The 24,627-nt window shown below is 43.4% G+C and overlaps 1 long non-coding RNA gene across 4 annotated transcripts in view; it reads right to left on the reverse strand.

The window, feature by feature from the left end:
- LOC134927877 (uncharacterized) overlaps positions 1 to 24,627 on the reverse strand; it is a 158,703-nt gene that overhangs the window by 60,155 nt on the left and 73,921 nt on the right. For all 4 annotated transcript variants that reach the window (XR_010177761.1, XR_010177760.1, XR_010177758.1 and 1 more), the window contains exon 8: positions 314 to 534. This is a non-coding gene — a long non-coding RNA (uncharacterized LOC134927877). The remainder of the gene's footprint in view (positions 1 to 313; positions 535 to 24,627) is intronic.

A 24,627-nucleotide genomic window follows, 5' to 3' on the forward strand; every position in this document is an offset into this window, starting at 1 on the left:
GTCCCCAGCATCCACTAGGACGTCAGAGAAAGCTCGTGACCGTGTGGGTGCCATTTTCGCTGTCGCTCGACAATATCCCAATGTTATCCTGTGGACCCAGCCAGAGAAAAAGCAAGTTGATATAGGACTGAAAAGACAAGGAAGGCACTATACTGCACAATGCCATACCTTGTATTTCTATATGGCAAAACGCCAAAGAGCATGATGCCAACTAACTGTTTTAGAGAGCATTAAACAGTGTTCTCCCAGCAATACAATCTGTTACGATATGAAAGGAATCTAGTTATATAAAATGTATACAGGATATATTTACCTGTGCACTGAACTCAATACTCATCTTGTCCAGCAGCATCCAAAACACTGTAGTTTGCAGCACTGGATCCTGATGCTTGCTTTTATTGCCCACCACAGAGCCATCTAGAACATCCAGATTGTTTGAAGACATTGCCATCCTCTTGCAACTTTGCCAATGGAAGAAGCAAACCATTTTCTTTCAGGAACCCAAAAACCACAATATTCAATAGAGTAGCTGCCCTAGTGAGAAGTGGAAACAAAACAATATAAAACTACCAACTTTAAATAACTGGAACAATACGTCTACACAACGCCATACAGCAAGGCTCAGTAAAGAACTGAATATTCTTAAAACATGGAACGATAGAGACAGAGTTTGGGAACCTTTGTTTTAGGATATTAATTACCTCAATATTCAATAGAGTAGCTCCCTAGTGGGAAGTGGAAACAGCAGTAGTAAATAAAGCCTCTAAAACAATATAAAACTGCAAATTTTAAATGTACAACACCCTACAGAAAGTCAACATACCACATGAAAACATATTGCAAAGCACCATACAGCACAATGCCAAGCCAAGCGGCACTATACGGCACAGCATGATCCTATACTAACGGAGATAGCAAGCTTACCCTACCGGCACAAGTGGCAATTAAGTCTAATGGTTGTAGGGATGCTGAATACTGGTTTAACCCAGATATTCAAACGATAAGGATATTAAGAAAAAGCAAGCTGGGTAGGGACTTAAAATGGTACGAAAGCACCAAATACAGCACATTGCCATTCAATATAGCATAGTTTTAGAGATGCATTAAATTCTGAAATGCAAACTAAAAGGATTTTAAATGAAAGCAAGTTGCAAATGGGACGGATGTCATGAAGGCACCATATAGCACAATGCCATGCGGCATGGCACTATACGGCACAGCATGATGCTATACTAATGGTGGCGGCAAGCTTACCCTAGAGGCGCAAGCAGCAATTAAGTCTAATGGTTGCAAGGGATGCTGAATACTGGTTTAACACAGATATTCAAACTATTAGGATATTAAGAAAAAGCAAGCTGGGTAGGGACTTAAAATAGTACGAAAGCACCATAACAGCACAGTACCATGCCATACGGTAAAGCACCGCATAGTTTTAGAGAGGCAAGCTATTAGGATTTTAAAAGAAAGCAAGCTGCAAATGGGATAGACGTCAGGAAGGCACCATATAGCACAATGCCATGCCGCATGGCACTTTACGGCACAGCATGATGCTATACTAATGGTGGCGGCAAGCTTACCCTAGAGGCGCAAGAAGCAATTAAGTCTAATGGTTGCAAGGGATGCTGAATACTGGTTTAACCCAGATATTCAATCTATTAGGATATTAAGAAAAAGCAAGCTGGGTAGGGACTTAAAATGGTACGAAAGCACCAAATACAGCACATTGCCATTCAATATAGAATAGTTTTAGAGATGCATTAAATTCTGAAATGCAAACTTAGGATTTTAAATGAAAGCAAGCTGCAAATAGGACGGATGTCAGGAAGGCCCCATATAGCACAATGCCATGCCGCATGGCACTATACGGCACAGCATGATGCTATACTAACGGTGACGGCAAGCTTACCCTAGAGGCGCAAGCAGCAATTAAGTCTAATGATTGCAAGGGATGCTGAATACTGGTTTAACCCAGATATTCAAACTATTAGGATATTAAGAAAAAGCAAGATGGGTAGGGACTTAAAATGGTACGAAAGCACCATAACAGCACAGTACCATGCCATACGGTAAAGCACCGCATAGTTTTAGAGAGGCAAGCTATTAGGATTTTAAAAGAAAGCAAGCTGGAAATGGGACGGATGTCAGGAAGGCACTATATAGCACAATGCCATGCAACACAGCATAGTTTTAGAGATGCATTAAATTCTGAAATGCAAACTATAAGGATTTTAAATGAAAGCAAGTTGCAAATGGGACGGATGTCATGAAGGCCCCATATAGCACAATGCCATGCCGCATGGCACAATACGGCACAGCATGATGCTATACTAACGATGACGGCAAGTTTACCCTAAAGGCGCAAGCAGCAATTAAGTCTAATGGTTGCAAGGGATGCTGAACACTGGTTTAACCCAGATATTCAAACGATTAGGATATTAAGAAAAAGCAAGCTGGGTAGGGACTTAAAATGGTACGAAAGCACCAAATACAGCACATTGCCATGTCATATAACAGCATAGTTTTAGAGATGCATTACATTCTGAAATGCAAACTATAAGGATTTTAAATGAAAGCAAGTTGCAAATGGGACGGATGTCATGAAGGCACCATATAGCACAATGCCATGCCGCATGGCACTATACGGCACAGCACGATGCTATACTAACGGTGACGGCAAGCTTACCCTAGAGGCGCAAGCAGCAATTAAGTCTAATGGTTGCAAGGGATGCTGAATACTGGTTTAACCCAGATATTCAAACTATTAGGATATTAAGAAAAAGCAAGCTGGGTAGGGACTTAAAATGGTACGAAAGCACCATAACAGCACAGTACCATGCCATACGGTAAAGCACCGCATAGTTTTAGAGAGGCAAGCTATTAGGATTTTAAAAGAAAGCAAGCTGGAAATGGGACATACGTCAGGAAGGCACCATATAGCACAATGCCATGCCGCATGGCACTATACGGCACAGCACGATGCTATACTAACGGTGATGGCAAGCTTACCCTAGCGGCGCAAGCAGCAATTAAGTCTAAGTTGTAGGGATGCTGAATACTTGTTTAACCCAGATATTCAATCTATTAGGATATTAAGAAAAAGCAAGCTGGGTAGGGACTTAAAATGGTACGAAAGCACCAAATACAGCACATTGCCATTCAATATAGAATAGTTTTAGAGATGCATTAAATTCTGAAATGCAAACTTAGGATTTTAAATGAAAGCAAGCTGCAAATAGGACGGATGTCAGGAAGGCACCATATAGCACAATGCCATGCCGCATGGCACTATACGGCACAGCATGATGCTATACTAATGGTGGCAGCAAGCTTACCCTAGAGGCGCAAGAAGCACAATTAAGTCTAATGGTTGCAAGGGATGCTGAATACTGGTTTAACCCAGATATTCAAACGATTAGGATATTAAGAAAAAGCAAGCTGGGTAGAGACTTAAAATGGTACGAAAGCACCATAACAGCACAGTACCATGCCATACGGTAAAGCACCGCATAGTTTTAGAGAGGCAAGCTATTAGGATTTTAAAAGAAAGCAAGCTGGAAATGGGACGGATGTCAGGAAGGCACCATATAGCACAATGCCATGCCGCATGGCACTTTACGGCACAGCATGATGCTATACTAATGGTGGCGGCAAGCTTACCCTAGAGGCGCAAGCAGCAATTAAGTCTAATGGTTGCAAGGGATGCTGAATACTGGTTTAACCCAGATATTCAAACTATTAGGATATTAAGAAAAAGCAAGCTGGGTAGGGACTTAAAATGGTACGAAAGCACCATAACAGCACAGTACCATGCCATACGGTAAAGCACCGCATAGTTTTAGAGAGGCAAGCTATTAGGATTTTAAAAGAAAGCAAGCTGGAAATGGGACGGATGTCAGGAAGGCACCATATAGCACAATGCCATGCCGCATGGCACTTTACGGCACAGCATGATGCTATACTAATGGTGGCGGCAAGCTTACCCTAGAGGCGCAAGCAGCAATTAAGTCTAATGGTTGCAAGGGATGCTGAATACTGGTTTAACCCAGATATTCAAACTATTAGGATATTAAGAAAAAGCAAGCTGGGTAGGGACTTAAAATGGTACGAAAGCACCATAACAGCACAGTACCATGCCATACGGTAAAGCACCGCATAGTTTTAGAGAGGCAAGCTATTAGGATTTTAAAAGAAAGCAAGCTGGAAATGGGACAGACGTCAGGAAGGCACCATATAGCACAATGCCATGCCGCATGGCACTATACGGCACAGCATGATGCTATACTAACGGTGATGGCAAACTTAACCTAGCGGCGCAAGCAGCAATTATGTCTAAGTTGTAGGGATGCTGAATACTGGTTTAACCCAGATATTCAATCTATTAGGATATTAAGAAAAAGCAAGCTGGGTAGGGACTTAAAATGGTACGAAAGCACCAAATACAGCACATTGCCATTCAATATAGAATAGTTTTAGAGATGCATTAAATTCTGAAATGCAAACTTAGGATTTTAAATGAAAGCAAGCTGCAAATAGGACGGATGTCAGGAAGGCACCATATAGCACAATGCCATGCCGCATGGCACTATACGGCACAGCATGATGCTATACTAACGGTGATGGCAAACTTAACCTAGCGGCGCAAGCAGCAATTATGTCTAAGTTGTAGGGATGCTGAATACTGGTTTAACCCAGATATTCAAACGATTAGGATATTAAGAAAAAGCAAGCTGGGTAGAGACTTAAAATGGTACGAAAGCACCAAATACAGCACATTGCCATTCAATATAGCATAGTTTTAGAGATGCATTAAATTCTGAAATGCAAACTAAAAGGATTTTAAATGAAAGCAAGTTGCAAATGGGACGGATGTCATGAAGGCCCCATATAGCATAATGCCAAGCCGCATGGCACTATACGGCACAGCATTATGCTATACTAACGGTGACGGCAAGCTTACCCTAGAGGCGCAAGCAGCAATTAAGTCTAATGGTTGCAAGGGATGCTGAATACTGGTTTAACCCAGATATTCAAACTATTAGGATATTAAGAAAAAGCAAGCTGGGTAGGGACTTAAAATGGTACGAAAGCACCATAACAGCACAGTACCATGCCATACGGTAAAGCACCGCATAGTTTTAGAGAGGCAAGCTATTAGAATTTTAAAAGAAAGCAAGCTGGAAATGGGACGGATGTCAGGAAGGCACTATATAGCACAATGCCATGCAACACAGCATAGTTTTAGAGATGCATTAAATTCTGAAATGCAAACTATAAGGATTTTAAATGAAAGCAAGTTGCAAATGGGACGGATGTCATGAAGGCACCATATAGCACAATGCCATGCCGCATGGCACTATACGGCACAGCACTATGCTATACTAACGGTGACGGCAAGCTTACCCTAGAGGCGCAAGCAGCAATTAAGTCTAATGGTTGCAAGGGATGCTGAATACTGGTTTAACCCAGATATTCAAACTATTAGGATATTAAGAAAAAGCAAGCTGGGTAGGGACTTAAAATGGTACGAAAGCACCATAACAGCACAGTACCATGCCATACGGTAAAGCACCGCATAGTTTTAGAGAGGCAAGCTATTAGAATTTTAAAAGAAAGCAAGCTGGAAATGGGACGGATGTCAGGAAGGCACCATATAGCACAATGCCATGCCGCATGGCACTATACGGCACAGCATGATGCTATACTAACGGTGATGGCAAACTTAACCTAGCGGCGCAAGCAGCAATTAAGTCTAAGTTGTAGGGATGCTGAATACTGGTTTAACCCAGATATTCAATCTATTAGGATATTAAGAAAAAGCAAGCTGGGTAGGGACTTAAAATGGTACGAAAGCACCAAATACAGCACATTGCCATTCAAAATAGCATAGTTTTAGAGATGCATTAAATTCTGAAATGCAAACTAAAAATAAGAATTTACTTACCGATAATTCTATTTCTCGGAGTCCGTAGTGGATGCTGGGGTTCCTGAAAGGACCATGGGGAATAGCGGCTCCGCAGGAGACAGGGCACAAAAAAAGTAAAGCTTTACTAGGTCAGGTGGTGTGCACTGGCTCCTCCCCCTATGACCCTCCTCCAGACTCCAGTTAGGTACTGTGCCCGGACGAGCATACACAATAAGGGAGGCATTTTGAATCCCGGGTAAGACTCATACCAGCCACACCAATCACACCGTACAACTTGTGATCTAAACCCAGTTAACAGTATGACAACAGAAAGGGCCTCTTAAAGATGGCTCCTTAACAATAACCCGAATTAGTTAACAATAACTATGTACAAGTATTGCAGATAATCCGCACTTGGGATGGGCGCCCAGCATCCACTACGGACTCCGAGAAATAGAATTATCGGTAAGTAAATTCTTATTTTCTCTATCGTCCTAAGTGGATGCTGGGGTTCCTGAAAGGACCATGGGGATTATACCAAAGCTCCCAAACGGGCGGGAGAGTGCGGATGACTCTGCAGCACCGAATGAGAGAACTCCAGGTCCTCCTTTGCCAGGGTATCAAATTTGTAAAATTTTACAAACGTGTTCTCCCCCGACCACGTAGCTGCTCGGCAGAGTTGTAATGCCGAGACCCCTCGGGCAGCCGCCCAAGATGAGCCCACCTTCCTTGTGGAGTGGGCTTTTACAGTTTTAGGCTGTGGCAGGCCTGCCACAGAATGTGCAAGTTGAATTGTGTTACAAATCCAACGAGCAATCGACTGCTTAGAAGCAGGTGCGCCCAACTTGTTGGGTGCATACAATATAAACAGCGAGTCAGATTTTCTGACTCCAGCCGTCCTTGCAATGTATATTTTTAAAGCTCTGACAACGTCCAACAACTTGGAGTCCTCCAAGTCGCTAGTGGCCGCAGGCACCACAATAGGTTGGTTCAGATGAAATGCTGATACCACTTTAGGGAGAAAATGCGGACGAGTCCGCAGTTCTGCCCTATCCGAATGGAAGATTAGATAAGGACTTTTATAAGATAAAGCCGCCAATTCAGATACTCTCCTGGCAGAGGCCAGGGCTAGTAACATAGTCACTTTCAATGTGAGATATTTCAAATCCACCTTTTTCAATGGTTCAAACCAATGGGATTTGAGGAAATCTAAAACTACATTTAGATCCCACGGTGCCACCGGAGGCACCACAGGAGGCTGTATATGCAGTACTCCCTTGACAAAAGTCTGGACCTCAGGGACAGAGGCCAATTCTTTTTGGAAGAATATTGACAGGGCCGAAATTTGAACCTTAATGGATCCCAATTTGAGACCCATAGATAATCCTGATTGCAGGAAATGTAGGAAACGACCCAGTTGGAATTCCTCCGTCGGAACCCTCCGATCCTCGCACCACGCTACATATTTTCGCCAAATGCGGTGATAATGTTTCACGGTGACTTCCTTCCGTGCCTTAATCAAGGTAGGAATGACTTCTTCTGGAATGCCTTTCCCTTTTAGGATCTGGCGTTCAACCGCCATGCCGTCAAACGCAGCCGCGGTAAGTCTTGAAAAAGACAGGGACCCTGCTGTAGCAGGTCCCTTCTCAGAGGTAGAGGCCACGGTTCGTCCGTGAGCATCTCTTGAAGTTCCGGATACCAAGTCCTTCTCGGCCAATCCGGAACCACTAGTATTGTTCTTACTCTTCTTTGCCGTATGATCTTCAATACCTTTGGTATGAGCGGCAGAGGAGGAAACACATACACTGACTGGTACACCCAAGGAGTTACCAGTGCGTCCACAGCTATTGCCTGTGGATCTCTTGACCTGGCGCAATATTTGTCCAGTTTCTTGTTGAGGCGAGACGCCATCATGTCTACAATTGGTCTTTCCCAACGGTCTATTAACATGTTGAAGACTTCTGGATGTAGACCCCACTCTCCCGGATGAAGATCGTGTCTGCTGAGGAAGTCTGCTTCCCAGTTGTCCACGCCCGGGATGAACACTGCTGACAGTGCTATCACGTGATTCTCCGCCCAGCGAAGAATCTTGGCAGCTTCTGCCATTGCACTCCTGCTTCTTGTGCCGCCCTGCCTGTTTACATGGGCGACCGCCGTGATGTTGTCCGACTGAATCAACACCGGCTTTCCTTGCAGGAGAAGTTCCGCCTGGCTTAGAGCATTGTAGATTGCTCTTAGTTCCAGAATGTTTATGTGAAGAGACTTTTCCAGACTCGTCCATACTCCCTGGAAGTTTCTTCCTTGTGTGACTGCTCCCCAGCCTCTCAGGCTGGCGTCCGTGGTCACCAGGATCCAATCCTGAATGCCGAATCTGCGGCCTTCTAATAGGTGAGCCTTCTGCAACCACCACAGAAGTGACACCCTTGTCTTTGGTGACAGGGTTATTCGCAGGTGCATCTGCAGATGCGACCCTGACCATTTGTCCAACAGATCCCTTTGGAATATTCTTGCATGGAATCTGCCGAATGGAATTGCTTCGTAAGAAGCCACCATTTTTCCCAGGACTCTTGTGCATTGATGTACTGACACTTTTCCTGGTTTTAGGAGGTTCCTGACCAGATCGGATAACTCCTTGGCTTTTTCCTCTGGAAGGAAAACCTTTTTCTGAACCGTGTCCAGAATCATTCCTAGGAACAGCAGACGAGTTGTCGGGATTAAATGGGATTTTGGAATATTCAGAATCCACCCGTGTTGTCTTAGCACCTCTTGAGATAGTGCTAAAGCTGTCTCCAGCTGTTCTCTGGACCTTGCCCTTATTAGGAGATCGTCCAAGTATGGGATAACTAATACGCCTTTTCTTCGAAGAAGAATCATCATCTCGGCCATTACCTTGGTAAAGACCCGAGGCGCCGTGGACAATCCGAACGGCAGCGTCTGAAACTGATAGTGACAGTTTTGAACAATGAACCTGAGGTACCCCTGGTGTGCGGGGTAAATCGGAACGTGTAGATACGCATCCTTGATGTCCAAGGATACCATAAAGTCCCCTTCTTCCAGGTTCGCTATCACTGCTCTGAGTGACTCCATCTTGAACTTGAACTTTTTTATGTAGAGGTTCAAGGACTTCAGATTTAGAATAGGCCTTACCGAGCCATCCGGCTTCGGTACCACAAATAGAGTGGAATAATACCCCTTTCCTTGTTGTAATAGGGGTACTTTGACTATCACCTGCTGAGCGTACAGCTTGTGAATGGCTTCCAACACCCTCTCCCTTTCGGAAGAGACGGTTGGTAAGGCAGACTTCAGGAAACGATGAGGAGGATCCGTCTCTAATTCCAACCTGTACCCCTGAGATATTATCTGCAGGATCCAGGGGTCTACCTGCGAGTGAGCCCACTGCGCGCTGTAATTTTTGAGACGGCCCCCCACTGTCCCCGAGTCCGCTTGAGAGGCCCCAGCGTCATGCTGAGGTTTTTGCAGGAGCCGGGGAGGGCTTCTGTTCCTGGGAAGGAGCTGCCTGTTGGTGTCTCTTCCCTCTTCCTCTGCCTCGTGGCAGGTACGACAAGCCCTTTGCTCTCTTATTTTTGTAGGAGCGAAAAGGCTGCGGTTGAAAGGTCGGTGCCTTTCTCTGTTGGGGAGTGACTTGAGGTAAAAAAGTGGATTTCCCGGCAGTAGCCGTGGCCACCAAGTCTGATAGACCAACTCCAAATAACTCCTCCCCTTTATACGGCAAAACCTCCATGTGACGTTTTGAATCCGCATCGCCTGTCCACTGTCGTGTCCATAAGGCTCTTCTGGCTGAAATGGACATAGCACTCACCCGAGATGCCAGTGTGCAAATATCCCTCTGTGCATCACGCATATAGATAAATGCATCCTTTATTTGTTCTAACGACAGTAAAACATTGTCCCTATCTAGGGTATCAATATTTTCAATCAGGGATTCTGACCAAACTACTCCAGCACTGCACATCCAGGCAGTTGCTATAGCTGGTCGTAGTATAACACCTGCATGTGTGTATATATTCTTTTGAATAACTTCCATCTTTCTATCTGATGGATCCTTAAGTGCGGCCGTCTCAGGAGAGGGTAACGCCACTTGTTTGGATAAGCGTGTGAGCGCCTTGTCCACCTTAGGGGGTGTTTCCCAGCGCGCCCTAACCTCTGGCGGGAAAGGGTATAATGCCAATAACTTTTTTGAAATTATCAACTTTTTATCAGGAGCAACCCACGCTTCATCACACACGTCATTTAATTCTTCTGATTCAGGAAAAACTGTTTGTAGTTTTTTCACACCATACATAATACCCTGTTTTACGGTATCTGTAGTATCAGCTAAATGTAACGTCTCCTTCATTGCCAAAATCATATAACGTGTGGCCCTACTGGAAAATACGTTTGAATTTCTACCGTCGTCACTGGAATCAGTGCCCGTGTCTGGGTCTGTGTCGACCGACTGAGGCAAAGGGCGTTTTACAGCCCCTGACGGTGTTTGAGGCGCCTGGACAGGCATTAATTGATTGTCCGGCCGCCTCATGTCCTCAACTGACTGTTTAAGGGAAGATAAACCATCACGTAATTCCACAAATAAAGGCATCCATTCTGGTGTCGACCCCCTGGGGGGTGACATCTGCATATTTGGCAATTGCTCCGCCTCCACACCAATATCGTCCTCATACATGTCGACACCACGTACCGACACACACCGCAAACTCACAGGGAATGCTCTAATGAAGACAGGACCCACTAGCCCTTTTGGGGAGACAGAGGGAGAGTCTGCCAGCACACACCACAAAGCGCTATATATACAAGGGATATCCTTATATTAAGTGCTCCCTTATAGCTGCTTTAATATATATATATATATATATAGCCATTAATGTGCCCCCCCTCTCTGTTTTACCCTGTTTCTGTAGTGCAGTGCAGGGGAGAGACCTGGGAGCCGTTCTGACCAGCGGAGCTGTGACAGAAAATGGCGCCGTGTGCTGAGGAGATAGGCCCCGCCCCTTTTTCGGCGGGTTCTTCTCCCGCTATTTTTCCAGTCAGGCAGGGGTTAAATATCTCCATATAGCCCCTATGGGCTATATGTGAGGTATTTTTAGCCTTGTATAAGGTTTATATTTGCCTCTCAGAGCGCCCCCCCCCAGCGCTCTGCACCCTCAGTGACTGCCCAGTGAAGTGTGCTGAGAGGAAAATGGCGCACAGCTGCAGTGCTGTGCGCTACCTTATGAAGACTGAGGAGTCTTCAGCCGCCGGTTTCCGGACCTCTTCACGCTTCAGCATCTGCAAGGGGGTCGGCGGCGCGGCTCCGGGACCGGACTCCACGGCTGGGCCTGTGTTCGATCCCTCTGGAGCTAATGGTGTCCAGTAGCCAAGCAGCAAATCCACTCTGCATGCAGGTGAGTTTACTACTTTCCCCCTAAGTCCCACGTTGCAGTGATCCTGTTGCCAGCAGGACTCACTGTAAAGAAAAAAAAACCTAAACTAAACTTTCTCTAAGCAGCTCTTTAGGAGAGCCACCTAGATTGCACCCTTCTCGTTCGGGCACAAAATCTAACTGGAGTCTGGAGGAGGGTCATAGGGGGAGGAGCCAGTGCACACCACCTGACCTAGTAAAGCTTTACTTTTTTTGTGCCCTGTCTCCTGCGGAGCCGCTATTCCCCATGGTCCTTTCAGGAACCCCAGCATCCACTTAGGACGATAGAGAAAGGATTTTAAATGAAAGCAAGTTGCAAATGGGACGGATGTCATGAAGGCCCCATATAGCACAATGCCATGCCGCATGGCACTATACGGCACAGCATGATGCTATACTAACGGTGACGGCAAGCTTACCCTAGAGGCGCAAGCAGCAATTAAGTCTAATGGTTGCAAGTGATGCTGAATACTGGTTTAACCCAGATATTCAAACTATTAGGATATTAAGAAAAAGCAAGCTGGGTAGGGACTTAAAATGGTACGAAAGCACCATAACAGCACAGTACCATGCCATACAGTAAAGCACCGCATAGTTTTAGAGAGGCAAGCTATTAAGATTTTAAAAGAAAGCAAGCTGGAAATGGGACGGATGTCAGGAAGGCACCATATAGCACAATGCCATGCCGCATGGCACTTTACGGCACAGCATGATGCTATACTAATGGTGGCGGCAAGCTTACCCTAGAGGCGCAAGCAGCAATTAAGTCTAATGGTTGCAAGGGATGCTGAATACTGGTTTAACCCAGATATTCAAACTATTAGGATATTAAGAAAAAGCAAGCTGGGTAGGGACTTAAAATGGTACGAAAGCACCATAACAGCACAGTACCATGCCATACGGTAAAGCACCGCATAGTTTTAGAGAGGCAAGCTATTAGGATTTTAAAAGAAAGCAAGCTGGAAATGGGACGGATGTCAGGAAGGCACTATATAGCACAATGCCATGCAACACAGCATAGTTTTAGAGATGCATTAAATTCTGAAATGCAAACTATAAGGATTTTAAATGAAAGCAAGTTGCAAATGGGACGGATGTCATGAAGGCACCATATAGCACAATGCCATGCCGCATGGCACTATACGGCACAGCACTATGCTATACTAACGGTGACGGCAAGCTTACCCTAGAGGCGCAAGCAGCAATTAAGTCTAATGGTTGCAAGGGATGCTGAATACTGGTTTAACCCAGATATTCAAACTATTAGGATATTAAGAAAAAGCAAGCTGGGTAGGGACTTAAAATGGTACGAAAGCACCATAACAGCACAGTACCATGCCATACGGTAAAGCACCGCATAGTTTTAGAGAGGCAAGCTATTAGAATTTTAAAAGAAAGCAAGCTGGAAATGGGACGGATGTCAGGAAGGCACCATATAGCACAATGCCATGCCGCATGGCACTATACGGCACAGCATGATGCTATACTAACGGTGATGGCAAACTTAACCTAGCGGCGCAAGCAGCAATTAAGTCTAAGTTGTAGGGATGCTGAATACTGGTTTAACCCAGATATTCAATCTATTAGGATATTAAGAAAAAGCAAGCTGGGTAGGGACTTAAAATGGTACGAAAGCACCAAATACAGCACATTGCCATTCAAAATAGCATAGTTTTAGAGATGCATTAAATTCTGAAATGCAAACTAAAAGGATTTTAAATGAAAGCAAGTTGCAAATGGGACGGATGTCATGTAGGCCCCATATAGCACAATGCCATGCCGCATGGCACTATACGGCACAGCATGATGCTATACTAACGGTGACGGCAAGCTTACCCTAGAGGCGCAAGCAGCAATTAAGTCTAATGGTTGCAAGTGATGCTGAATACTGGTTTAACCCAGATATTCAAACTATTAGGATATTGAGAAAAAGCAAGCTGGGTAGGGACTTAAAATGGTACGAAAGCACCATAACAGCACAGTACCATGCCATACAGTAAAGCACCGCATAGTTTTAGAGAGGCAAGCTATTAAGATTTTAAAAGAAAGCAAGCTGGAAATGGGACGGATGTCAGGAAGGCACCATATAGCACAATGCCATGCCGCATGGCACTTTACGGCACAGCATGATGCTATACTAATGGTGGCGGCAAGCTTACCCTAGAGGCGCAAGCAGCAATTAAGTCTAATGGTTGCAAGGGATGCTGAATACTGGTTTAACCCAGATATTCAAACTATTAGGATATTAAGAAAAAGCAAGCTGGGTAGGGACTTAAAATGGTACGAAAGCACCATAACAGTACAGTACCATGCCATACGGTAAAGCACCGCATAGTTTTAGAGAGGCAAGCTATTAGGATTTTAAAAGAAAGCAAGCTGGAAATGGGACATACGTCAGGAAGGCACCATATAGCACAATGCCATGCAGCATGGCACTATACGGCACAGCATGATGCTATACTAACGGTGATGGCAAACTTAACCTAGCGGCGCAAGCAGCAATTAAGTCTAAGTTGTAGGGATGCTGAATACTGGTTTAACCCAGATATTCAATCTATTAGGATATTAAGAAAAAGCAAGCTGGGTAGGGACTTAAAATGGTACGAAAGCACCAAATACAGCACATTGCCATGCCATATAACAGCATAGTTTTAGAGATGTATTACATTCTGAAATGCAAACTATGGATTTTAAATGAAAGCAAGCTGCAAATAGGACGGATGTCAGGAAGGCACCATATAGCACAATGCCATGCCGCATGGCACTATACGGCACAGCATGATGCTATACTAATGGTGGCAGCAAGCTTACCCTAGAGGCGCAAGAAGCACAATTAAGTCTAATGGTTGCAAGGGATGCTGAATACTGGTTTAACCCAGATATTCAAACTATTAGGATATTAAGAAAAAGCAAGCTGGGTAGAGACTTAAAATGGTACGAAAGCACCAAATACAGCACATTGCCATTCAATATAGCATAGTTTTAGAGATGCATTAAATTCTGAAATGCAAACTAAAAGGATTTTAAATGAAAGCAAGTTGCAAATGGGACGGATGTCATGAAGGCCCCATATAGCATAATGCCATGCCGCATGGCACTATACGGCACAGCATTATGCTATACTAACGGTGACGGCAAGCTTACCCTAGAGGCGCAAGCAGCAATTAAGTCTAATGGTTGCAAGGGATGCTGAATACTGGTTTAACCCAGATATTCAAACTATTAGGATATTAAGAAAAAGCAAACTGGGTAGGGACTTAAAATGGTACGAAAGCACCATAACAGCACAGTACCATGCCATACGGTAAAGCACCGCATAGTTTTAGAGAGGCAAGCTATTAGGATTTTAAAAGAAGGCAAGCTGGAAATGGGACGGATGTCAGGAAGGCACTATATAGCACAATGCCATGCAACACAGCATAGTTTTAGAGATGCATTAAATTCTGAAATGCAAACTATAAGGATTTTAAATGAAAGCAAGTTGCAAATGGGACGGATGTCATGAAGGCCCCATATAGCACAATGCCATGCCGCATGGCACTATACGGCACAGCATGATGCTATACTAACGGTGACGGCAAGTTTACCCTAAAGGCGCAAGCAGCAATTAAGTCTAATGGTTGCAAGGGATGCTGAACACTGGTTTAACCCAGATATTCAAACTATTAGGATATTAAGAAGGAAGCTGGATAGGGACTTAAAATGGTACGAAAGCACCAAATACAGCACATTGCCATGCCATCTAACAGCATAGTTTTAGAGATGTATTACATTCTGAAATGCAAACTATAAGGATTTTAAATGAAAGCAAGTTGCAAATGGGACGGATGTCATGAAGGCACCATATAGCACAATGCCATGCCGCATGGCACTTTACGGCACAGCATGATGCTATACTAACGGTGACGGCAAGCTTACCCTAGAGGCGCAAGCAGCAATTAAGTCAAATGGTTGCAAGGGATGCTGAATACTGGTTTAACCCAGATATTCAAACTATTAGGATATTAAGAAAAAGCAAGCTGGGTAGGGACTTAAAATGGTACGAAAGCACCAAATACAGCACATTGCCATGCCATATAACAGCATAGTTTTAGAGATGTATTACATTCTGAAATGCAAACTATAAGGATTTTAAATGAAAGCAAGTTGCAAATGGGACGGCTGTCATGAAGGCACCATATAGCACAATGCCATGCCGCATGGCACTTTACGGCACAGCATGATGCTATACTAACGGTGACGGCAAGCTTACCCTAGAGGCGCAAGCAGCAATTAAGTCAAATGGTTGCAAGGGATGCTGAATACTGGTTTAACCCAGATATTCAAACTATTAGGATATTAAGAAAAAGCAAGCTGGGTAGGGACTTAAAATGGTACGAAAGCACCATAACAGCACAGTACCATGCCATACGGTAAAGCACCGCATAGTTTTAGAGAGGCAAGCTATTAGGATTTTAAAAGAAAGCAAGCTGGAAATGGGACGGATGTCAGGAAGGCACCATATAGCACAATGCCATGCCGCATGGCACTTTACGGCACAGCATGATGCTATACTAATGGTGGCGGCAAGCTTACCCTAGAGGCGCAAGCAGCAATTAAGTCTAATGGTTGCAAGGGATGCTGAATACTGGTTTAACCAAGATATTCAAACTATTAGGATATTAAGAAAAAGCAAGCTGGGTAGGGACTTAAAATGGTACGAAAGCACCATAACAGCACAGTACCATGCCATACGGTAAAGCAACGCATAGCTTTAGAGAGGCAAGCTATTAGGATTTTAAAAGAAAGCAAGCTGGAAATGGGACAGACGTCAGGAAGGCACCATATAGCACAATGCCATGCCGCATGGCACTATACGGCACAGCATGATGCTATACTAACGGTGATGGCAAACTTAACCTAGCGGCGCAAGCAGCAATTATGTCTAAGTTGTAGGGATGCTGAATACTGGTTTAACCCAGATATTCAATCTATTAGGATATTAAGAAAAAGCAAGCTGGGTAGGGACTTAAAATGGTACGAAAGCACCAAATACAGCACATTGCCATTCAATATAGAATAGTTTTAGAGATGCATTAAATTCTGAAATGCAAACTTAGGATTTTAAATGAAAGCAAGCTGCAAATAGGACGGATGTCAGGAAGGCACCATATAGCACAATGCCATGCCGCATGGCACTATACGGCACAGCATGATGCTATACTAATGGTGGCAGCAAGCTTACCCTAGAGGCGCAAGAAGCACAAATAAGTCTAATGGTTGCAAGGGATGCTGAATACTGGTTTAACCCAGATATTCAAACGATTAGGATATTAAGAAAAAGCAAGCTGGGTAGGGACTTAAAATGGTACGAAAGCACCATAACAGCACAGTACCATGCCATACGGTAAAGCACCGCATAGTTTTAGAGAGGCAAGCTATTAGAATTTTAAAAGAAAGCAAGCTGGAAATGGGACGGATGTCAGGAAGGCACTATATAGCACAATGCCATGCAACACAGCATAGTTTTAGAGATGCATTAAATTCTGAAATGCAAACTATAAGGATTTTAAATGAAAGCAAGTTGCAAATGGGACGGATGTCATGAAGGCCCCATATAGCACAATGCCATGCCGCATGGCACTATACGGCACAGCATGATGCTACACTAACGGTGACGGCAAGTTTACCCTAAAGGCGCAAGCAGCAATTAAGTCTAATGGTTGCAAGGGATGCTGAACACTGGTTTAACCCAGATATTCAAACTATTAGGATATTAAGAAGGAAGCTGGATAGGGACTTAAAATGGTACGAAAGCACCAAATACAGCACATTGCCATGCCATATAACAGCATAGTTTTAGAGATGTATTACATTCTGAAATGCAAACTATAAGGATTTTAAATGAAAGCAAGTTGCAAATGGGACGGATGTCATGAAGGCCCCATATAGCACAATGCCATGCCGCATGGCACAGCATGATGCTATACTAACGGTGACGGCAAGTTTACCCTAAAGACGCAAGCAGCAATTAAGTCTAATGGTTGCAAGGGATGCTGAATACTGGTTTAACCCAGATATTCAAACTATTAGGATATTAAGAAAAAGCAAGCTGGGTAGGGACTTAAAATGGTACGAAAGCACCATAACAGCACAGTACCATGCCATACGGTAAAGCACCGCATAGTTTTAGAGAGGCAAGCTATTAGGATTTAAAAAGAAAGCAAGCTGGAAATGGGACATACGTCAGGAAGGCACCATATAGCACAATGCCATGCCGCATGGCACTATACGGCACAGCATGATGCTATACTAACGGTGATGGCAAACTTAACCTAGCGGCGCAAGCAGCAATTAAGTCTAAGTTGTAGGGATGCTGAATACTGGTTTAACCAAGATATTCAATCTATTAGGACATTAAGAAAAAGCAAGCTGGGTAGGGACTTAAAATGGTACGAAAGCACCAAATACAGCACATTGCCATTCAATATAGAATAGTTTTAGAGATGCATTAAATTCTGAAATGCAAACTTAGGATTTTAAATGAAAGCAAGCTGCAAATAGGACGGATGTCAGGAAGGCACCATATAGCACAATGCCATGCCGCATGGCACTATACGGCACAGCATGATGCTATACTAATGGTGGCAGCAAGCTTACCCTAGAGGCGCAAGAAGCACAATTAAGTCTAATGGTTGCAAGGGATGCTGATTACTGGTTTAACCCAGATATTCAAACGATTAGGATATTAAGAAAAAGCAAGCTGGGTAGGGACTTAAAATGGTACGAAAGCACCAAATACAGCACATTGCCATTCAATATAGCATAGTTTTAGAGATGCATTAAATTCTGAAATGCAAACTAAAAGGATTTTAAATGAAAGCAAGTTGCAAATGGGACGGATGTCATGAAGGCCCCATATAGCATAATGCCATGCCGCATGGCACTATACGGCACAGCATTATGCTATACTAACGGTGACGGCAAGCTTACCCTAGAGGCGCAAGCAGCAATTAAGTCTAATGGTTGCAAGGGATGCTGAATACTGGTTTAACCCAGATATTCAAACTATTAGGATATTAAGAAAAAGCAAGCTGGGTAGGGACTTAAAATGGTACGAAAGCACCATAACAGCACAGTACCATGCCATACGGTAAAGCACCGCATAGTTTTAGAGAGGCAAGCTATTAGGATTTTAAAAGAAAGCAAGCTGGAAATGGGACGGATGTCAGGAAGGCACTACATAGCACAATGCCATGCAACACAGCATAGTTTTAGAGATGCATTAAATTCTGAAATGCAAACTATAAGGATTTTAAATGAAAGCAAGTTGCAAATGGGACGGATGTCATGAAGGCACCATATAGCACAATGCCATGCCGCATGGCACTATACGGCACAGCACTATGCTATACTAACGGTGACGGCAAGCTTACCCTAGAGGCGCAAGCAGCAATTAAGTCTAATGGTTGCAAGGGATGCTGAATACTGGTTTAACCCAGATATTCAAACTATTAGGATATTAAGAAAAAGCAAGCTGGGTAGGGACTTAAAATGGTACGAAAGCACCAAATACAGCACATTGCCATTCAATATAGCATAGTTTTAGAGATGTATTACATTCTGAAATGCAAACTATAAGGATTTTAAATGAAAGCAAGTTGCAAATGGGACGGCTGTCATGAAGGCACCATATAGCACAATGCCATGCCGCATGGCACTTTACGGCACAGCACTATGCTATACTAACGGTGACGGCAAGCTTACCCTAGAGGCGCAAGCAGCAATTAAGTCAAATGGTTGCAAGGGATGCTGAATACTGGTTTAACCCAGATATTCAAACTATTAGGATATTAAGAAAAAGCAAGCTGGGTAGGGACTTAAAATGGTACGAAAGCACCATAACAGCACAGTACCATGCCATACAGTAAAGCACCGCATAGTTTTAGAGAGGCAAGCTATTAAGATTTTAAAAGAAAGCAAGCTGGAAATGGGACGGATGTCAGGAAGGCACCATATAGCACAATGCCATGCCGCATGGCACTTTACGGCACAGCATGATGCTATACTAACGGTGATGGCAAACTTAACCTAGCGGCGCAAGCAGCAATTATGTCTAAGTTGTAGGGATGCTGAATACTGGTTTAACCCAGATATTCAATCTATTAGGATATTAAGAAAAAGCAAGCTGGGTAGGGACTTAAAATGGTACGAAAGCACCAAATACAGCACATTGCCATTCAATATAGAATAGTTTTAGAGATGCATTAAATTCTGAAATGCAAACTTAGGATTTTAAATGAAAGCAAGCTGCAAATAGGACGGATGTCAGGAAGGCACCATATAGCACAATGCCATGCCGCATGGCACTATACGGCACAGCATGATGCTATACTAATGGTGGCAGCAAGCTTACCCTAGAGGCGCAAGAAGCACAATTAAGTCTAATGGTTGCAAGGGATGCTGAATACTGGTTTAACCCAGATATTCAAACGATTAGGATATTAAGAAAAAGCAAGCTGGGTAGAGACTTAAAATGGTACGAAAGCACCAAATACAGCACATTGCCATTCAATATAGCATAGTTTTAGAGATGCATTAAATTCTGAAATGCAAACTAAAAGGATTTTAAATGAAAGCAAGTTGCAAATGGGACGGATGTCATGAAGGCCCCATATAGCATAATGCCATGCCGCATGGCACTATACGGCACAGCATTATGCTATACTAACGGTGACGGCAAGCTTACCCTAGAGGCGCAAGCAGCAATTAAGTCTAATGGTTGCAAGGGTAGCTGAATACTGGTTTAACCCAGATATTCAAACTATTAGGATATTAAGAAAAAGCAAGCTGGGTAGGGACTTAAAATGGTACGAAAGCACCATAACAGCACAGTACCATGCCATACGGTAAAGCACCGCATAGTTTTAGAGAGGCAAGCTATTAGAATTTTAAAAGAAAGCAAGCTGGAAATGGGACGGATGTCAGGAAGGCACTATATAGCACAATGCCATGCAACACAGCATAGTTTTAGAGATGCATTAAATTCTGAAATGCAAACTATAAGGATTTTAAATGAAAGCAAGTTGCAAATGGGACGGATGTCATGAAGGCCCCATATAGCACAATGCCATGCCGCATGGCACTATACGGCACAGCATGATGCTATACTAACGGTGACGGCAAGTTTACCCTAAAGGCGCAAGCAGCAATTAAGTCTAATGGTTGCAAGGGATGCTGAACACTGGTTTAACCCAGATATTCAAACTATTAGGATATTAAGAAGGAAGCTGGATAGGGACTTAAAATGGTACGAAAGCACCAAATACAGCACATTGCCATGCCATATAACAGCATAGTTTTAGAGATGTATTACATTCTGAAATGCAAACTATAAGGATTTTAAATGAAAGCAAGTTGCAAATGGGACGGATGTCATGAAGGCACCATATAGCACAATGCCATGCCGCATGGCACTATACGGCACAGCACTATGCTATACTAACGGTGACGGCAAGCTTACCCTAGAGGCGCAAGCAGCAATTAAGTCTAATGGTTGCAAGGGATGCTGAATACTGGTTTAACCCAGATATTCAAACTATTAGGATATTAAGAAAAAGCAAGCTGGGTAGGGACTTAAAATGGTACGAAAGCACCATAACAGCACAGTACCATGCCATACGGTAAAGCACCGCATAGTTTTAGAGAGGCAAGCTATTAGGATTTTAAAAGAAAGCAAGCTGGAAATGGGACGGATGTCAGGAAGGCACCATATAGCACAATGCCATGCCGCATGGCACTATACGGCACAGCATGATGCTATACTAACGGTGATGGCAAACTTAACCTAGCGGCGCAAGCAGCAATTAAGTCTAAGTTGTAGGGATGCTGAATACTGGTTTAACCCAGATATTCAATCTATTAGGATATTAAGAAAAAGCAAGCTGGGTAGGGACTTAAAATGGTACGAAAGCACCAAATACAGCACATTGCCATTCAATATAGCATAGTTTTAGAGATGCATTAAATTCTGAAATGCAAACTAAAAGGATTTTAAATGAAAGCAAGTTGCAAATGGGACGGATGTCATGAAGGCCCCATATAGCACAATGCCATGCCGCATGGCACTATACGGCACAGCATGATGCTATACTAACGGTGACGGCAAGCTTACCCTAGAGGCGCAAGCAGCAATTAAGTCAAATGGTTGCAAGTGATGCTGAATACTGGTTTAACCCAGATATTCAAACTATTAGGATATTAAGAAAAAGCAAGCTGGGTAGGGACTTAAAATGGTACGAAAGCACCATAACAGCACAGTACCATGCCATTCAGTAAAGCACCGCATAGTTTTAGAGAGGCAAGCTATTAAGATTTTAAAAGAAAGCAAGCTGGAAATGGGACGGATGTCAGGAAGGCACCATATAGCACAATGCCATGCCGCATGGCACTTTACGGCACAGCATGATGCTATACTAATGGTGGCGGCAAGCTTACCCTAGAGGCGCAAGCAGCAATTAAGTCTAATGGTTGCAAGGGATGCTGAATACTGGTTTAACCCAGATATTCAAACTATTAGGATATTAAGAAAAAGCAAGCTGGGTAGGGACTTAAAATGGTACGAAAGCACCATAACAGCACAGTACCATGCCATACGGTAAAGCACCGCATAGTTTTAGAGAGGCAAGCTATTAGGATTTTAAAAGAAAGCAAGCTGGAAATGGGACGGATGTCAGGAAGGCACTATATAGCACAATGCCATGCAACACAGCATAGTTTTAGAGATGCATTAAATTCTGAAATGTAAACTATAAGGATTTTAAATGAAAGCAAGTTGCAAATGGGACGGATGTCATGAAGGCCCCATATAGCACAATGCCATGCCGCATGGCACTATACGGCACAGCATGATGCTATACTAACGGTGACGGCAAGTTTACCCTAAAGACGCAAGCAGCAATTAAGTCTAATGGTTGCAAGGGATGCTGAATACTGGTTTAACCCAGATATTCAAACTATTAGGATATTAAGAAAAAGCAAGCTGGGTAGGGACTTAAAATGGTACGAAAGCACCATAACAGCACAGTACCATGCCATACGGTAAAGCACCGCATAGTTTTAGAGAGGCAAGCTATTAGGATTTAAAAAGAAAGCAAGCTGGAAATGGGACATACGTCAGGAAGGCACCATATAGCACAATGCCATGCCGCATGGCACTATACGGCACAGCATGATGCTATACTAACGGTGATGGCAAACTTAACCTAGCGGCGCAAGCAGCAATTAAGTCTAAGTTGTAGGGATGCTGAATACTGGTTTAACCCAGATATTCAATCTATTAGGACATTAAGAAAAAGCAAGCTGGGTAGGGACTTAAAATGGTACGAAAGCACCAAATACAGCACATTGCCATTCAATATAGAATAGTTTTAGAGATGCATTAAATTCTGAAATGCAAACTTAGGATTTTAAATGAAAGCAAGCTGCAAATAGGACGGATGTCAGGAAGGCACCATATAGCACAATGCCATGCCGCATGGCACTATACGGCACAGCATGATGCTATACTAATGGTGGCAGCAAGCTTACCCTAGAGGCGCAAGAAGCACAATTAAGTCTAATGGTTGCAAGGGATGCTGAATACTGGTTTAACCCAGATATTCAATCTATTAGGATATTAAGAAAAAGCAAGCTGGGTAGGGACTTAAAATGGTACGAAAGCACCAAATACAGCACATTGCCATTCAATATAGAATAGTTTTAGAGATGCATTAAATTCTGAAATGCAAACTTAGGATTTTAAATGAAAGCAAGCTGCAAATAGGACGGATGTCAGGAAGGCACCATATAGCACAATGCCATGCCGCATGGCACTATACGGCACAGCATGATGCTATACTAATGGTGGCAGCAAGCTTACCCTAGAGGCGCAAGAAGCACAATTAAGTCTAATGGTTGCAAGGGATGCTGAATACTGGTTTAACCCAGATATTCAAACGATTAGGATATTAAGAAAAAGCAAGCTGGGTAGAGACTTAAAATGGTACGAAAGCACCAAATACAGCACATTGCCATTCAATATAGAATAGTTTTAGAGATGCATTAAATTCTGAAATGCAAACTTAGGATTTTAAATGAAAGCAAGCTGCAAATAGGACGGATGTCAGGAAGGCACCATATAGCACAATGCCATGCCGCATGGCACTATACGGCACAGCATTATGCTATACTAACGGTGACGGCAAGCTTACCCTAGAGGCGCAAGCAGCAATTAAGTCTAATGGTTGCAAGGGATGCTGAATACTGGTTTAAACCAGATATTCAAACTATTAGGATATTAAGAAAAAGCAAACTGGGTAGGGACTTAAAATGGTACGAAAGCACCATAACAGCACAGTACCATGCCATACGGTAAAGCACCGCATAGTTTTAGAGAGGCAAGCTATTAGGATTTTAAAAGAAGGCAAGCTGGAAATGGGACGGATGTCAGGAAGGCACTATATAGCACAATGCCATGCAACACAGCATAGTTTTAGAGATGCATTAAATTCTGAAATGCAAACTATAAGGATTTTAAATGAAAGCAAGTTGCAAATGGGACGGATGTCATGAAGGCCCCATATAGCACAATGCCATGCCGCATGGCACTATACGCACAGCATGATGCTATACTAACGGTGACGGCAAGTTTACTCTAAAGGCGCAAGCAGCAATTAAGTCTAATGGTTGCAAGGGATGCTGAACACTGGTTTAACCCAGATATTCAAACTATTAGGATATTAAGAAGGAAGCTGGATAGGGACTTAAAATGGTACGAAAGCACCAAATACAGCACATTGCCATGCCATCTAACAGCATAGTTTTAGAGATGTATTACATTCTGAAATGCAAACTATAAGGATTTTAAATGAAAGCAAGTTGCAAATGGGACGGATGTCATGAAGGCACCATATAGCACAATGCCATGCCGCATGGCACTATACGGCACAGCACGATGCTATACTAACGGTGACGGCAAGCTTACCCTAGAGGCGCAAGCAGCAATTAAGTCTAATGGTTGCAAGGGATGCTGAATACTGGTTTAACCCAGATATTCAAACGATTAGGATATTAAGAAAAAGCAAGCTGGGTAGGGACTTAAAATGGTACGAAAGCACCATAACAGCACAGTACCATGCCATACGGTAAAGCACAGCATAGTTTTAGAGAGGCAAACTATTAGGATTTTAAAAGAAAGCAAGCTGGAAATGGGACAGACGTCAGGAAGGCACCATATAGCACAATGCCATGCCGCATGGCACTATACGGCACAGCATGATGCTATACTAAT

The sequence above is a fragment of the Pseudophryne corroboree genome, chromosome 5 (assembly GCF_028390025.1).
Source record: "Pseudophryne corroboree isolate aPseCor3 chromosome 5, aPseCor3.hap2, whole genome shotgun sequence".
NCBI classification, from domain to species: Eukaryota; Metazoa; Chordata; class Amphibia; order Anura; family Myobatrachidae; genus Pseudophryne; species Pseudophryne corroboree.